Source organism: Vidua macroura, chromosome 2 (genome assembly GCF_024509145.1).
Source record: "Vidua macroura isolate BioBank_ID:100142 chromosome 2, ASM2450914v1, whole genome shotgun sequence".
Lineage (NCBI taxonomy): Eukaryota > Metazoa > Chordata > Aves > Passeriformes > Viduidae > Vidua > Vidua macroura.
Genome location: NC_071572.1, coordinates 21167565 through 21183238, shown reverse-complemented (window position 1 = coordinate 21183238; position 15674 = coordinate 21167565).

The following is a 15674-nucleotide window of genomic DNA, read 5'->3' as shown; positions in this document are numbered from 1 at the left end:
CCAAAAGTTGTTCTTCAGAGGGAGTTATGTCCAAGTCTGAATGTAACTGTTTGGAACTCTCTCTCTGTTCCTTTTTTTAAATGTCACATCTGCTTAATCCAATAACTCTCAAAGCAATAGTTTTAGGTAGTTTGTTTATTGGGGCTTATTTTTTGTCTGTTTTGATTGTGGTGCTTTTTTTTTTACCTCTAAACTTATGAAACTGATTGTCTAGAACCCATATCTAGTACAGCATGTTGACTGTTCAGATGAAGGCAAATCCTACCCCATTATTGTACACATATAGATTGATTTAACAAGCACAGATTAGAAAATAAACATACTCATCATGACAAAGAATTCAGCTTTTCTGTACAGATCTATTGGCAATTGTTACAGGGTTGCTAGAAGAGAAGCAATTCTACCTATTCAACTCACCCAAGAGATTACTAATAATTGCATTGCATTAAAGGGCTAGAGCTCTAAAATCCAAAAAAGTGTGTGTCCCATGTTTTTCATTCCATTCATTTCCATTACTGCTATTAAACAGCAATCAATATCAGATTGTTGACATATTTAGCCAGCTCAAATTCTGACTGAAAAAGAATTACATAAGTGTCACTTGAAAGATTTTCATTTAAAATTCATTCCAAATTTTTTAGTTCACCTTTTCTGTTGGAGGAATCATTCTGCATACAATTGCAGATGAACTGTGCATGTTCCAGATATACCTCCCTCTCAATCCTATTGGCTTCATTGTGGTTCAATTGGCCTCCATACAAAAAAAAAAAAAAAAAGTAAAAAAAAAGTGCCCATTTGTGCTTCAAGCAGAAATGAAATCAAAGAATAAAATAAGCATTTCTTTTGAAAATAAATGTATTTGATTTCTCCTTTTTTTTTTTTTTTTTTAGGTAGGTCATATGCTACTTTAATATATACTTGCTTTTCTGACCTGATCAGGTCTGACCATTCCAAAATCACTGCTTATTATACTATCTCACTATTCCAACCAGTAAAGTACTTTGCTTCTTGAGTGGGCCATATTCTAATTGGTAAAATGTCAAAGTCATGAAAACCAAAAATATCAAACTCAGGAAGCAGATCACTGTTAGTGAACAGTATATCACAAAAATGAATTTGCTTTAGGCAAAAAATTTAAAAACATTTTCCTACAATTTTGTCTCAAGTCCAAATGCAGTTACCAAAGTAAAGAAATTGAAAGCCTGAAGCAATACTGATTCTCATTATCTAGTCTACTTTGGTATTAGATTGTAACTGTTTTTCCATTCTGTTGTTGATTCATGTTCCAGGCTCTAATGTCAGATAGGCTTCAGATTCTACTAATTATTATCCCTTCAAAAATGTATTAAATTTTTTAAGTGATTTTCTAGAGTTCACTATTTTCCTTTTGCCTCCTGGGTGGCATCACATGGAATGTGACTTGCATGGACGTGGAGAGCACTTTTAATTGAAGGAAGGATGGAGAAGAGTGTTAAACAAAAGGGTGGGGAAGTATGTTTTTATTCTTTTTGACTGCACTGGTTGACAATGTTGTTGGAGAAATGCATCTTCATCAGTAAGTCAACAAATTGTTAGAAGAAAGGAGTTGGAGATTTTGTATGCACAGATATGCAAGTGGAATTGCACTGTCTGTTGTGAGGTATTTATTTTATCCTTTACTTCACGCAGAGCAGAATTAGAAGGTGAAATGGCATCAAAAATTGTCAAGTCTAGAGACAGAGCTTTGCATGCTATTTGACTTATTAGGGAAAATTAGTTGGGTAATGAGGCAGGCACCACTAAAGAAACACTTTGTATGACTGCATTCGTCTGGTGGTAGACAATTTTGTGTAATTTTTCAAGGCTTCACTCAGAATTGTATTTTGAATACATAAAATTGTTAACGTAACTCCAAAGCTGGAAAGAAAAGACAATATATGAAGCAGAAAAAGTATGTAATCATTACATGGTGAAGAGTTGGAAGAATTCTCTTAATTAAGCACAATCAAAATCAGCAGTAAAATATAACTGATTATATAAAAAAATCAATTTCTTCAAATAAAACTAATTTTTTGATCTATTCTTTAAAAATTCTTGGTTTTCTAAAAGCATTACTTTGATCTTTATCAAGTCGAATTTGCTCTTTAGAGAAATATCAGTATACTGTTTGCTTTTGACGTATTAGTAATAATAATAATTAATAAAATAATAATAGTAATGAACTCAGGAAATAGTGACCTGCTTAATTTTATTCTTGAAATAATATAGCATACTGCATTGGTATCAGTATATAGTAATAGTAACAATAACATAATTGCAATCTAGCAATATCCTTCAAGTAAAGTAATCCCCTAGTTAGTCTTTTATTATGCATGAGAAAGCAATGCCCTTGTAAACCAGGTTTATTTGGATTTGGAAAAATGATTTGAGATATTTTTGCAGATGCCCATTTTCCCAAAGTTTTAGGATTTATTACCTCCCAATTAATTTGTATTAGCAATTTTTCTGCAAATTCCTTGTCTCCTGCTGAGCATGAAGACATTATAGAATCTGTGCATCATTATAATCCACCACATTTCTGAATGCTTTTTCTAAACTATCTTTAAATGTAAATCAAATGTGGAAATGAGATTTATATACAAATTATAAATTTTAATGGAATATGCTTGTTCTAACTCTAAGCTTCTGAATATTCCACATGGACTTAATCAGTGTTCAGTTATTTCTGTATCTATGTCTAGTATTTAGTCTCTAGATACTCTTAAACAGTTTAACATTGTTGGGAAAATATTTTATTTTCATTTCTTAACTTGGCTTTCCTTTTATAATCAAATTCTTAGCCAAGCATGATACAAAGCACCTCCAACTGTTTCTGTCTAATTTGTCATTATTTATTTCATTGCATTTTAAGAACACCGATTAGCAGTCCTTTGTTTTTCATCAGCCCCCAACCTAGATGGTTCAAACACAAGAATATTGATGCAAAACAATGAAACATCCTTGCAGTGGGAGAGTGGAAAACCAATTTCCTACCCTAACCTAGCAGAGGTGCTTCAGCAGTGGACACTCTGCATGTTGTAATGACATCCCTCTATAAACAACTCCAGTTTTCAGACCTCACCCACATACTTGGCTCTTCAGCCACCTGGATGATTCAAAATCTTTCTTCTCTTTGTCTTTGGTAAAACAAATAAGTGTTCTTATTCTTATATGGTGGAGCAGGATGTAAAAGCACAAATTGTTTATCTTTCCATTAGGAATGATCTGGACCCCTCTTCTCCTTCCCCTGTCTTGCTGATAAAAGATGTAGCATGCTAAAACAACCATTACCACATTAGATTAAAGGTCTATCTAGTTTAGACGATGATACCTCACATCAAATGCCTGGGGAAGAGTGAATGTGTTCAACAAGAAAATAGGAATAATTTCTCAGGTCTAATAATTTCAGCCTACAGCAATTTGACAGTCATGATGTTTTTTTCTGAGAGAATTTGTGTCTTTCCATTTAATGGCCTTGTTAGAGATTTCTTTCTTATTTTCTTAGAATTTTTTTTTTTTTAAGTGATAGAGACTTAATATCCACAAAATGATGTCATAAATTTTATGACATCATCTTTATGACTTTATGACTTTTTGCTATTAATACTGCTGTGGTTATAGTGATTTTAGTAAATTATTATTCCAATTTATAAACTCTCCTTATTGTTCCTCCATTATCAGAAGAGGCAGAGTGAAAGGGAGCAACTATTTGGAGTTTAGTTCCCAGTGGTTGTTAAAACCAGCACAGTACCCCAAGTTATTTCAGGGTTATGAAACCCTGAAGTCATGTTTTTTTATAATGCGGTTTTAAAAACTGGGTATATATGACATGAAAAACTGCATTTCATAAGTGCCTAGAACTTCTTTGTTACGTGACTCAAATCAAACGTTTTTCTTGTGGTTAGAGGTGAACAAAATAATTTTCTTACAGATGTGTATGAACTGAGCTAAGATGAAATAATGTATACCTTACCACTTACAGCACATGAATGCATTCATTTTTTCACATAAATTTCTATTTAGGCAATATTTAAGGGATTTAGAATATGTACTATGAGTAATAATATTTTATATAAGCATATTTCATCAAAACCACAAAAGTTTGCTTCAGCTTTGTTTGTTGGATTGTCAATACTTATTTCTAGGTAAATTATATCTCTTATAAAAAACTGGTCATTTCTCAGTCTTTGCTTAGGAATTATTTGAATTTCTATTATTTTCTCAAAGATCTTAGACAATGATTTTAGAAAATCAGCAGACTTAATTTTTAAAATTTCTTCTGATGCAATTCAATCTCACCATAACAGCACATGCAATTTTGTAAAAATCATCAAGTGTTGGCATAAATGGGAATGAACACCCATATAATCCTACTATTTTGTGGATTATCAGTCCATTATGCATGTACTTTTAGGCTATATTCATTCCCCTTTTCAGTGCTGACACCTATGCACTCAGTGCTACTTTTCAAAAGGAAGAAGTCTGTCAGCCAGGTTTTTTTTTTCCATGATAACCAGACTACTGTTCCTGGACTCTAAGGAAGCCAGGAGAACTTCTTGCCAGAGGCTTTCTTTTCACATTTACACTTTTGTTTTGCCCAATCTGTATTCTAATTTTGTAACATTTTAGAACTGAATTCACCTGGGTTAGGAGAGTCCAAGTTTACAATAAGATGGTAACTTGGGAGAATAGAATGCTGCAAACACCCTTGCTCTTCCCAGTTTTATAGAGACTATTAATTCAAATTCAGGGTCTACCACATGGGTATTCAAATGTTTTTACTTCATTTACTTCAAAAAGACTATAAAACAGATGCTCAAGCTACAAATTTACAACTACTGTACCTACAAATTCTAACACATTTTTTTATTTTAGCTACCTATCATTTTCAATGTGTCCATAGTTTTGACAATACTTGTCTTAATATTTACCCAGAATCTGTCTGTGTTGACTGTGCTGGAACAACTCCACTTGTCTAACGTACTAAAATTTTCTGTTGTAAAAGCAATGTTCATCTGCACATAAAAAAAATTACTAGTAATTTGTTCTCAAAGGAATGAGAAGGAACATTAAGAGGAACATATTAAACTTGGTCCAGTCTTCACTTTCTCTGTGGTTAACTTCTGCCAGGAAGTTTAAAAGTCTATCTTTGAAAGGCTATGAGAATTGGGATTATTCATCCTGGAAAAGAGGCTTCAGGGTGATCTAATTGCAGGCTTTCAGCACCTGAAGGTACTTTTCTACAGAAAATATGGAAAGATACTATTTGGAAAGGCATGTAGTGACAGGACAAGGGGGAATGACTTCAAACTTGGCTATAGAAAGAAATATTTTACTATGAAGGTGGTGAGACACTGGAGCAGGTTGCCTGTGAGTGCCCCCTTCCTGGAAATGTTTAAGGCCAAGTTGGAAGGGGCTCTGAGCCACCTGGTCTAATGAAAGGTGTCCCTGCCCCCGGCAGGGGGTTGGAAATAGATGATCCCTTCCAATAGACGTCCCTTCCAACCCAAACAATTTTATGATTTTGTGATTCTGAGAAAACAGAAATATTCACTCTGTGCAGAAAAGGAGAGAAGAGGGGGGCAAGAACAAAACTATATGGCAGATGTTAACAGTTATGCCTCATTTTCCAAAGTTAGAAGCTCGGATTTGGTGATTATGAGGAGGTGGTAATTACTTTGCCTAAGATTAGTTATTATTTGGTGCAGAATGCCACAAAACTCCATCAACAAATTCTTGACATTTCCATACTTTAGTGCACATTTGAAACAACATCTAATTTCAAATTGTCAAATAAATTGAGATGAAATACACCATATATGCCAAATTCCTCTTCTTTCTCTGACAGAATATAGGAATTTTAGAATATTAGTAACTCATTACTTTAACTTTGAGTATTCAAAATTTTTTACTTGCTAAAAAAATCTTTTTGTATATTTACAATTCTGTTAACAAATTGCTTCACATCCTCATTGTTCTTTTAAAATTGATTTTATTGCAGATTCTGAGTTTACTCAAAAAAAGGTCTGAATTTCTAAAAGTAAAATTGTACTTTACTCCTAGTCCATTTTAGTGGACTCCATCTTATTAGAACAGGCAGTGAATTCTCAGTATTCACAGAGTCACAGCAGTGACTTCAGAATGTAAAATATAATGATGTGGAATCCCAGGCTTATTAAAGAGTCTATGTGTTGTAGATGTCTACCGCATATATGTTTTCTTTAAAAACTTTTAGGCAACAGTTACAAAGCCATAGGTGTTGCATACTGGGATTGGGTTTTAGGGGCTCTTATTTGTGTTAGCTAGCCGAGTCCTGTGTACCCCCGTGCTGCCCCTGTGTCGTTCCCCCCACCCGCGGCATCTGGCCCCAGGCTGCCTGCCATTGGGCGCTTCCCCTCTGCCGCTCCTGTGACCACTCCCCCGTCTGGCCCCAGGAACCACCATATGGAACCCCCGTGTCTGCCGCCCCATCCCCACAATCCCACTCAGCCCGAGGCTCAATGTCTGCCCCTGCAGTGCCCTGGTTGGTCGCTGTCCTACAACATCATTGCGTCACCCGCACGGATTGGGGGGGCAGCGTCTGCCCTCCCTATCACATCCCCTATATCATCCCGCTCCCTCCCGGGTCCCGGCGCCATTTCCCCCACGTGGCGTGGGAAGCGCGGGTCACTACCCCCCTACGTCAGCTCTCAGTGACAATAAAGCCTTCCTGCCTTCCTCATGGGTGATCTGGACAATCCCTTCCCTCTTCGCCTTGGATCCCGTAGCGTGGGCGACAGAACCCGGCAGACCCCGACCAGCGTGCCAGCAGCAGCGACACACGGGAGAGAAGCGGTGGACCCGGAAATCCGGGCGGGGGCAGCGCTGGAGGGCGTCGGAGCTGCCCCAGACCCTGGAGAAAGACTGAACGCCGCACATAGATTTTCAGGAAACTTTGATAGCACCTGAGACAATTTAGTACTCTCTGACATTTGTACCACCACGTAAGACATTGACAGGCAGCTGTTTAAAATCTTAGATCAGGTAGTCTGATAATAAACTCATTTGTGGTCTGGCTCTGGTGATGAGTCGCAGAATTCATTAAAATCTAGCAAAATTCACTTCTTGGAGCAATGGGTTTTTGCTGGACTTTAGGCTTGAGACAAACCAGAAGAACATTATAATTCCTATAGGATCAAAAGCTTTTCAAGCATACTGGCAAGTTAAAAAAAATATTCAAAACCAGAGTGTGCTATTTCTCTTAGGGAATAAATATAAAAATATTCTTGATAAATTTTAATGTTTGATGGAAAAAAATAGACCGTTCAAAAAACCCAACAGAGATATAAAGCTATTTAGGAAAGTCAAGTAATTTATTTTCATTCTCTCTGTGCTATGAAAACACATTGTCTACAAGATAACTTCTATGGTGTTAATTATATATTAAAAATGTTTTCTGGTGAAATATACTGTGACTTGACATACTTATTTGTGACCTAAATCTGTGTGTACTTTTTTTGATTAATAAATAATAACTCAAAATCTTGCAAGTGAAGATTGTAAATTAAGATAAACAAAATTTTCTATTTTTTTCCTCACTGATGACTCACATTTCCTTTTTTTCACTTGGGAATAAGACCTGAAATTTTGAAATGCAGAACACACACCATAATTTTTGCAAAGGATTTCACTTTATAAATAATTGTCTGCTTCTTTTCTACTACTGTATGCAACAAATATCAATTTCCTTCTCTTGAGTGCATCCTGGATATCTATTTTTTTTATAATTTGCATATTTTATGGATAATATTTTTGCCTGAGATTGATTAAACAGTTTGAGAGTTGTTCTGGGCCAACAATATTTTTATCTCTGCCAGCACAAATCTTTATCTTTGTTCAAAATTAATTATCCCTTAAAAGACATAACAATGTCTTCAGTGAGATAATTCTTATTATTTTGTTTGTGTTCTTGCTCCACTTGTGACCCTTCAGAGCCACACAGGGATCCAAGAGAAGAGGAACAGACAGTACATTAATTTTGGCTGTCCAACTGACAGCAAGGAAACAAGAGGAAAAAGATAGCCAGCCTGGGGCCACCAAGCAGCCAAACCCCATTTTATTAAAGATAGCTGGGAGAAATTTGTCAATCAGTCACATCAGTCCAACAGGAGAATTTTACAGCCAGGAATACCACTGAGTAACTTCCTGAAATATTCAGCCAGATACTGATTTTATTGACTGTGTGCCAGGTAACAGAGTATAAATAACTGTGTTGGTCATACATCCACTAAGGAACAGTAGGAGTTAACCAGAACTCTTAAATAAGCATATTAATATAATATTTTTAATACTGGTTTAAAACAGATAATGGTTCTTATCTAAAGTTTATGGTGTTGATTTTTTTTCTCCCATTGCCTTCAAGAAATTTTCTGACTTCTGTTTTAGTACTAATAATGACCTAAAACACAATTTTAAAACTGAAATCTTTCTCTTAGTCTACCTTGAATTCCTTGCTTACACATTCAGTTCTGAAGAGACCCCTGCAATTTTTAGTTGCCTTTTTAATGTCTTTCTCAATAAATATTTCCAAGAGGATACAAAACTTCAAGAGCTGCTACTGAAATATGCTATACTGGAAGCCAAAATGAGAGCGGCAAGCAACGTGTCTGGGCCCTGGAATGGAAAATGGAAGAAGCATTATAAGAAAATCACCAGTAGCAATTTGAACTGTGAATTAAGCTGTCAATAGTGCTCCCAAGATATGAGTACTAAATGCATTTTTCATGGCTCTCTATTTCACTGTTTCTCAGCTTCAGAAAAAAAAGCCTATCAAAGCTTACAGACACCTAAACAATCCAATTTAATTCTAGCACTTGATCATAAGAAGGGAAAATCTTACACTGAAGTTAGCAGAAATCTGTACATTTTCATCTGACAAAGAAGAGAAGACTCTTCAGAATAGCAGATCATGATGCACTTTACTCTGAGAAAGGATAACATGAATCACAAGTGTCACCTAAATTCCTTGACTCATCAACATTCACAGTATAGATCAGACAAATCACAGTTTTGGCTGACAGTTTATTTTCATTCATGTGATGAACATTTAGGCACTTGGGACTGGATGATTTAATAAGACACCCTGTAAGAAATCCGTTCTTTAGAACAGGAGCAGAATATAAAAAAACTATTCCTGTCATGGTAGTTAAACAGAGTGATGTGAGAACTAGAATCTCTCTTTTGCACAAGATATCTAGGTCAATGACAAAAAGAACTAAACATGGTCAAACCTTGTTATTTTTGTATTGGAAAGACCTGCTGGTCACTGAAATGCATCTTGTTGACATCAGTTTAAAAAGAAACAGTAACTTGCATCAAAATTCACAGTGCTGTACAATTACAAGTCTAAAGAAAAAGTCATGGGGATTTCTTTGACATAAACCAGCCATGCTGCTAAAAACTGCTTTTAGGCTTTTATTTCAAAAAAACCCAAAACAGTTAGAGCTCACAGCTATCAAATTCCTTACATATAAAATACAAATCTGTCTCAAACTGTCATTTACAGTGTATTTTGTTGCTTATTTTATACACATATGTTGCAGAAATTAAAAAAATATAATGTCAGGTTCACATTGAAATAAAACTCACACTCCTTAGTGACTAATGTATTTAATTGCTATCCAGAACAAACATGATGAATGTTTAAAAACATCCTTTCATTTCAAATGAAGAAGTGGATTAAGGCTAATTGGAGTCTTATCAACCAAATGTTATCTACACATAAGGGACTGACTCCCTGTCTTCTTTCAACAGTTCTTGCTTTAAGTTAGATAATCTCCAAAACTAGTCTTCCTTTCACCACCTCTCAAATCCCTCTGCCCTACTTTTTCAGCTATTTCCAAAGACATTAGCCCCGCTTATTTAAGCTCAAACTTGAAAGTTAAATAGCAAGCCAGGTAAATGTAATGTGTGGCACTACAAAGTATCAAAGCCTAACTGCTGTTAACAGCCTAACTGCTGTTAATTAAAGCATCATAAATCAAATATAATTTATCAGAAAAAATTAATGTATAATAAATAAACTTCTATAGATAAAAAATTTAAAATCTTAATTGATGAATATTTTTATTGTAGTTCTCTTATATATTTAATTTAAATGTTTTTGCATATTGGGAGGTGCTTTCCTGTAGTCTTCATTCTGAAAATTTTCTGACAGCTTTGAATTTACTTTTACTTCATATTTGTCATTTTACATTATGAAATGGGGTTAGTCTAACCCTTTCATGCAACTCTTTCAGGATTATTGATTAACCATTTTCCAAGTAGAACCATTTTGTCAAAAGATATTATTCAGGTGCATTAATGACAATGAACAAATCTATACCTTCACCTTGTTTTCCTAAGACCTTTAAAAATAATTTGCATTCCAGTCAGACTTTGAAAATGCTTTTTAAAATTAACTCCTAACATTTTTTTCAGTGGGAGATGTTCTTTTCTTTGTTTTTCACTTCTCCCATATTTCTTTTCATTTTAAATTGTATTTGAAATGAATGTTACCAGAAATAGGTAAAACAGAATGTTTTATCTCAGGAATTTCACTAAAGTGTAGTTCCAAATTACAGCATTTTTTTCAAGTCTCACAGAATACTGCAGATGTTTTAAATGCAGATGAAATAATGCATTAACCTTTCTAATAATTTTTCAGTGTTTTAGACTCATTCCAAGTCTTTGGGCTCGTCAGATTTTTAACAATCTGAAGTGTCCTGCAAAAATAACTTCTGTTGTTAATGCTCTGTACTTCAGCTACCAGATGGGTAACACCCATCTTCAAACTGTTGCTTCAACTGCAGAGAAATGGTTGAGCAAATATATTCTGCCTGGACAAAAATGCTGCTTAATGCTCCCTGAGAAGCTGACATTATAGAGAAAAGTTTAATACAATCTTAAATATGGTGACTCTTAGTACTTTTCTTCCTCACTTCAACCCATGCAACAGAACCCCCTCAACCCCAACTGAGGAAATATATACAAGTGAAGAAGAATACCATGTTTGCTAAAAAGCACCCAGTTGCTCATTTCTTTTGAATTCAAGTTGTCACCTTCCAAGGTTTTTCTTTGCTCAGGTAGTACCATAGTTAAAGGTTTTGAAATATGCAACCATTGTCAGAAAGAACAGACAGAACATGTAAATTTTTTTAAATGGAAATAATCTGTGGAAAATTCTTTTTTTTCTAGTTTAGGTTTCTAGGCTGTGTCCTCCTGTCTCCAGAGTGCCTGTAAGAGACCTTCCATAACTGTCAAACCTGTTGTTTTAAATGCTTTTGCTCTTCTCACCATCTACTTAGGATATAGGTCAAAAAGGGATACAAAGAATAGAATAATTTTACTCTTCTCTAGCTACCTCCAGATGACATAACAGAAGAAAGAAAAATATGGAAACATTGAAGTTGGAAGTGATGAAAGACTGAGAGTCTTTGAGGCTGGTCCAGGGGGCAGTGCAGTGGCCAGAAAGCCACTTCCCTTGGCTGAACAGATCTGAAGACAGAACTTTCTGTGTAATTTCTTTACTTCTTTAAGACTGCCTTTTGGAGCACATAGTAAATCACTCATGAACAATCCTAAAGCCAAAACAGTTTCCTGTTGAGAAAAAAAAAAATAGTCAACCCTAGTCATCACTCATCTAAAAAGTTTACTCCATTTAAATTTTAAATCCTCCGCTGGAAGTGATCACTGTTTGAACTCTGTGTTTTACACTGAGAAACCCATAACCTAGCAGAGGAGCTTATAGGGTTTACTTTTACCACAATTCACAGCTTCTGGGTTTTGCATTCCTGTTTTAAGATCTAGTTTCTTGAGGAAAAAAGACCAATTTCAAGAGGTTCATTTGGAAAAATACAGAGGACTTATCTAGTTTATTCCTGTTCTGTTTTCCTATGTTTAATGTTGGTTTGCAGGTTTTAAGAGTGTAGTAATATTGGTGCAATCTTCACTGTTCTGGCCATGACGCTATTCTGGCCATAAAGCTGTCTTTGTTGAATACCTTTCTGTACCAAACAGTGGTTTTATTATTTTTAAATCCGGAAAGTAAAAGCTTTTTGTCTTCTTGGAACATATTTTAGATGACTAATATATACTAGAATTCCCTACCAGAAAGTTGTCATGTGTAATTAATTCACTACAATTTTCTAAAAAATTTCAGTTTTCTCATGGCTAAGTGGCATTTTCACAAATTAAGTTAGGCACCAGCTTGTGCTAAATTTGGTACAAAGGGATTTAGGAAAAAGTTGTAAATTCAATTGTTGCTCTTTGCCTTTTGAGCTAATTTAGAAGTTGACAAAGATTTAGTTAATATTTTTGTATAAATAAGTATAGATAAAGTATAGATATAAGTATAGATAAATAAGAATTGAAATTATAGCATTCCCAACACATAAAATACACAACACTCTAATTCCCAACACTCTTACTCCCTTTCTGCTGTTTTGTTTAAAATTCAAGCAAATCCCAGAGTCCCTTTATCTCTCACCTTCTATCTGGTGTTAACAGGAAGTGATTTCATGGTCTGAAGTTTACATTTTTCTGTAGCAGTACAAGCACAGGGACTTAAATAAGAAACAAAACTAGGGAGACTGGAGTAAGAAATATTGTTTTCCTATGGATAATATCTGATCCTAAATAAGCAAATGCCAGAATTGCATCTGGCTTCAGTGGTACTTAAATTTTATTCTGGAGGTATATAATGAAAATTGCTACTTTCTCAGTGTCTCTGTAAAATCTCCTGAACTGTCCATGACAGTTTTCCAAAATCCAGATCTGACTACCTAATGTGGCCTGGGGTTCCATGGGTCCGTCCAGCCCCTGGGCAGCCGCTGCCGTGGGTGTCCCGGATAGCGCTGTGCTGATAGGCTCAGTGTGTCTGGGTCCCTCAGGCTAGCTCCCAGCTCTGGAGTGATTTCAGCTCTGGTGAATTCAGCTCATAAGTGATCTCGCTCTGTGCTCACAAGTGCCTCGGCAGAGGCAGGGATGGAGAGAGGAGAAGTCTGTGTGGAGTTCCACAGTGGTGTCTTTATTGGCAGCTCCTGCAAAGGTTTCCAGTGACAGCTCTTCTGCCGAACTGGGCAGAGATGGAGGTTGATATAGGGTACCGGGGTGTTGGAAATTGTCCAATGGCCAGGGTTGAGGAGAATACGACCTATAGCCTTACAGAGAGATAACAAGGGTCCGAGGGCAGAAGAGGGGCTGCTTTTGTCCACTCATCATGACTATGCATTTCTTATCTTAGGTGAGTGATCCCCAGGGAGGCCTTGCAGGGCCTCTGCCTGCTACAACTACCTAGTCTTAAATAGTTAAAAATTTAAACTTATTTTTTAAGAAAATTGTATATGGAGGTAAGACATTATTTTACATGACAAGCTTAAGTGGCAATTGTAAAGATACCTTCTTCTAACCTTTATGAGTTAGTGGCATATTGTTCTTAAATCTTGCTTATCTGTTGCCCCGTCTCTACCAATACCCCAAAGACAACAAAGCAAAGAACTCAAATGAGAGAAGAGCTTCTCTGTGCTTCTTCTCACTCTGTTACCCACTGTAAGTTAGGAATGGTGTAGACTTGGCTATTTGCAATTCCTGTATCATACCTTGAAAAAAACTACTTCCTTGTGCTCTACTCATTTCCTAGTAGATACTGTTTATGTGCCAAATCCACCACCTTAAAAGCCAGTAATTGTCCCTCTAAATGAAATTGGCAATTTAATATAGAGAAGCCAATTACTAAATTGACTAAACAATTTTCATTCTCATGTCATCTTTGCAGGTGGTCCTTCCAGGTCTTTCTTGAGAGACACTGGAAAGGCAGCCAGAACAGTTACTCTCTCCTTTTCATGTCCCTTTAGATAAATGAAGATTAAATGTCCTTGTTTGGCGGTCTTGCATTTTTTCACTAAACATAAAGCTAAATGCTGTGCAGGAAAGGCTTGTGCAGGTACTATATTTTACATTTCAGCATTTTAATTTGCCTTGGCATGGCTTTTTGTTTGAATGTTTCTCTCCCAAGGATAGCAAATTGAGACAATCTCACTCAGTAAAGAAAAGCGAATTAGAAATAATTAAGATAAAGTACGACAAAGTAGTAAAATAAGTATAAAACTGAAATCTGAACCTGAAACTTTACTCAGACTTAAACCTATGTGGGAACTGAAAAAAATTTTAAAGGATTGAAACTCTCACTATGTGACAGTGTAGAAATACTTGCAACCAAGAGAGGTTTTTTGTTGTTGTTTCTTAGCTTTCTAAGAGAGTATTTTCACTCAAACTGGTCAGACATCTCTGGATATTGAAAAGAGTTTTTTTATGTTGTAGAGTAATAAAAGCAACTTTTTGAAAGTTTCTCAGAGATTTGTGGCAGAATGTCCACTCTGAAAAGCTGGGCATTTTATTTAACTTTTTTCTTCCTTCCTTAATGTTAACTTTTTTTCACAAAAATTTGCATTTAATGTGAAAGATTTCAGATTTTACAAAGAATGAATTTTGATGGTCAAGAAAACCCCATGCAAATTGTTGAAAGTATTGTCACCAATTTTGCTGTGGAGTACATTGTAACAAATTACTGTCATTCAGTGCTCCAGTCAAGAAAGTATTGTAGCTAATATATTCCAAATGAACTACTTTTATTCCATCAAAATAATATTTCCAAAATGAAGAAATTCCCATGGAAAATTTTCAGACACTACCCCCTTCAGAGTTAGAAAAATGAAAGCATAGACAAATACCACATACTTTTACTCTTTTTTTTCCCCCTATAATAGGAAAATCACATCTAGATAATGGTAAAATGAAACTAAAATAAAATGTTTTAATAAATAAATCTTTAATAAAAAGGGTATCACAGTAATTGTAATGGTTGTTGTCTCCATTACCTGCTTGTATTTTTTTTTTAAGTGATGGAATACTTGGAAGGAAAACTGGATGTCTGAGAATGGAAGAAGCTGAGGCTATAATTTAAAATCAACAAAGATGCTATGAAGCAGCATTGCTTCCCAAACTGAGGTGTAGCCAAAAAAAAAGATATGGCCTGGATTGCCCACTTAATACAGTAAAAATGTTGGGTTTTGCTGTTTTGATCTCTTGATTGAGCCAATGATTCTGTAACAGTAGAATGACACTCACTTGCTAATGTTCCCTTAACAAAGGAACTTATAAGGAAGTATAATATCATATTTTGATTATTTTTCTGTTAGTAGGAGTAGCTAATTAAAAAAGAAAAAAAATTATGAGCTTCTATAAGACTAACATTTAAAATACTTTTTTTTGTTGTTGTTTTATGCCTTAATTGATTTTGTGCATACTATTTTCTCATGTTCTGAGGAGTTGGGCACCTTTATTCCATTTTTTTTAAAAAAGCTTTTGCACTCCAGACTGCATTTTCCACCTGGTTGCAGCTGTAATTCATGTTCATTAAAAAAAGAAAAGGAAAAAAAATTAAAAGAGAATGAGAGAAAGAGAGCTTAAAGAAATGACACTTTTACTTCTTTGGAGAATTTAATACTTTCTGATATAATTTCTTTGGTTAATAAAACATTTATTATTTAGAGAATGAAATCCAGGGCTTAATTTTCCTGGAAACAACTGAATATGTTAAGCAGCAATCACACCAATTATGTGTGAGCTACAGAAACAAA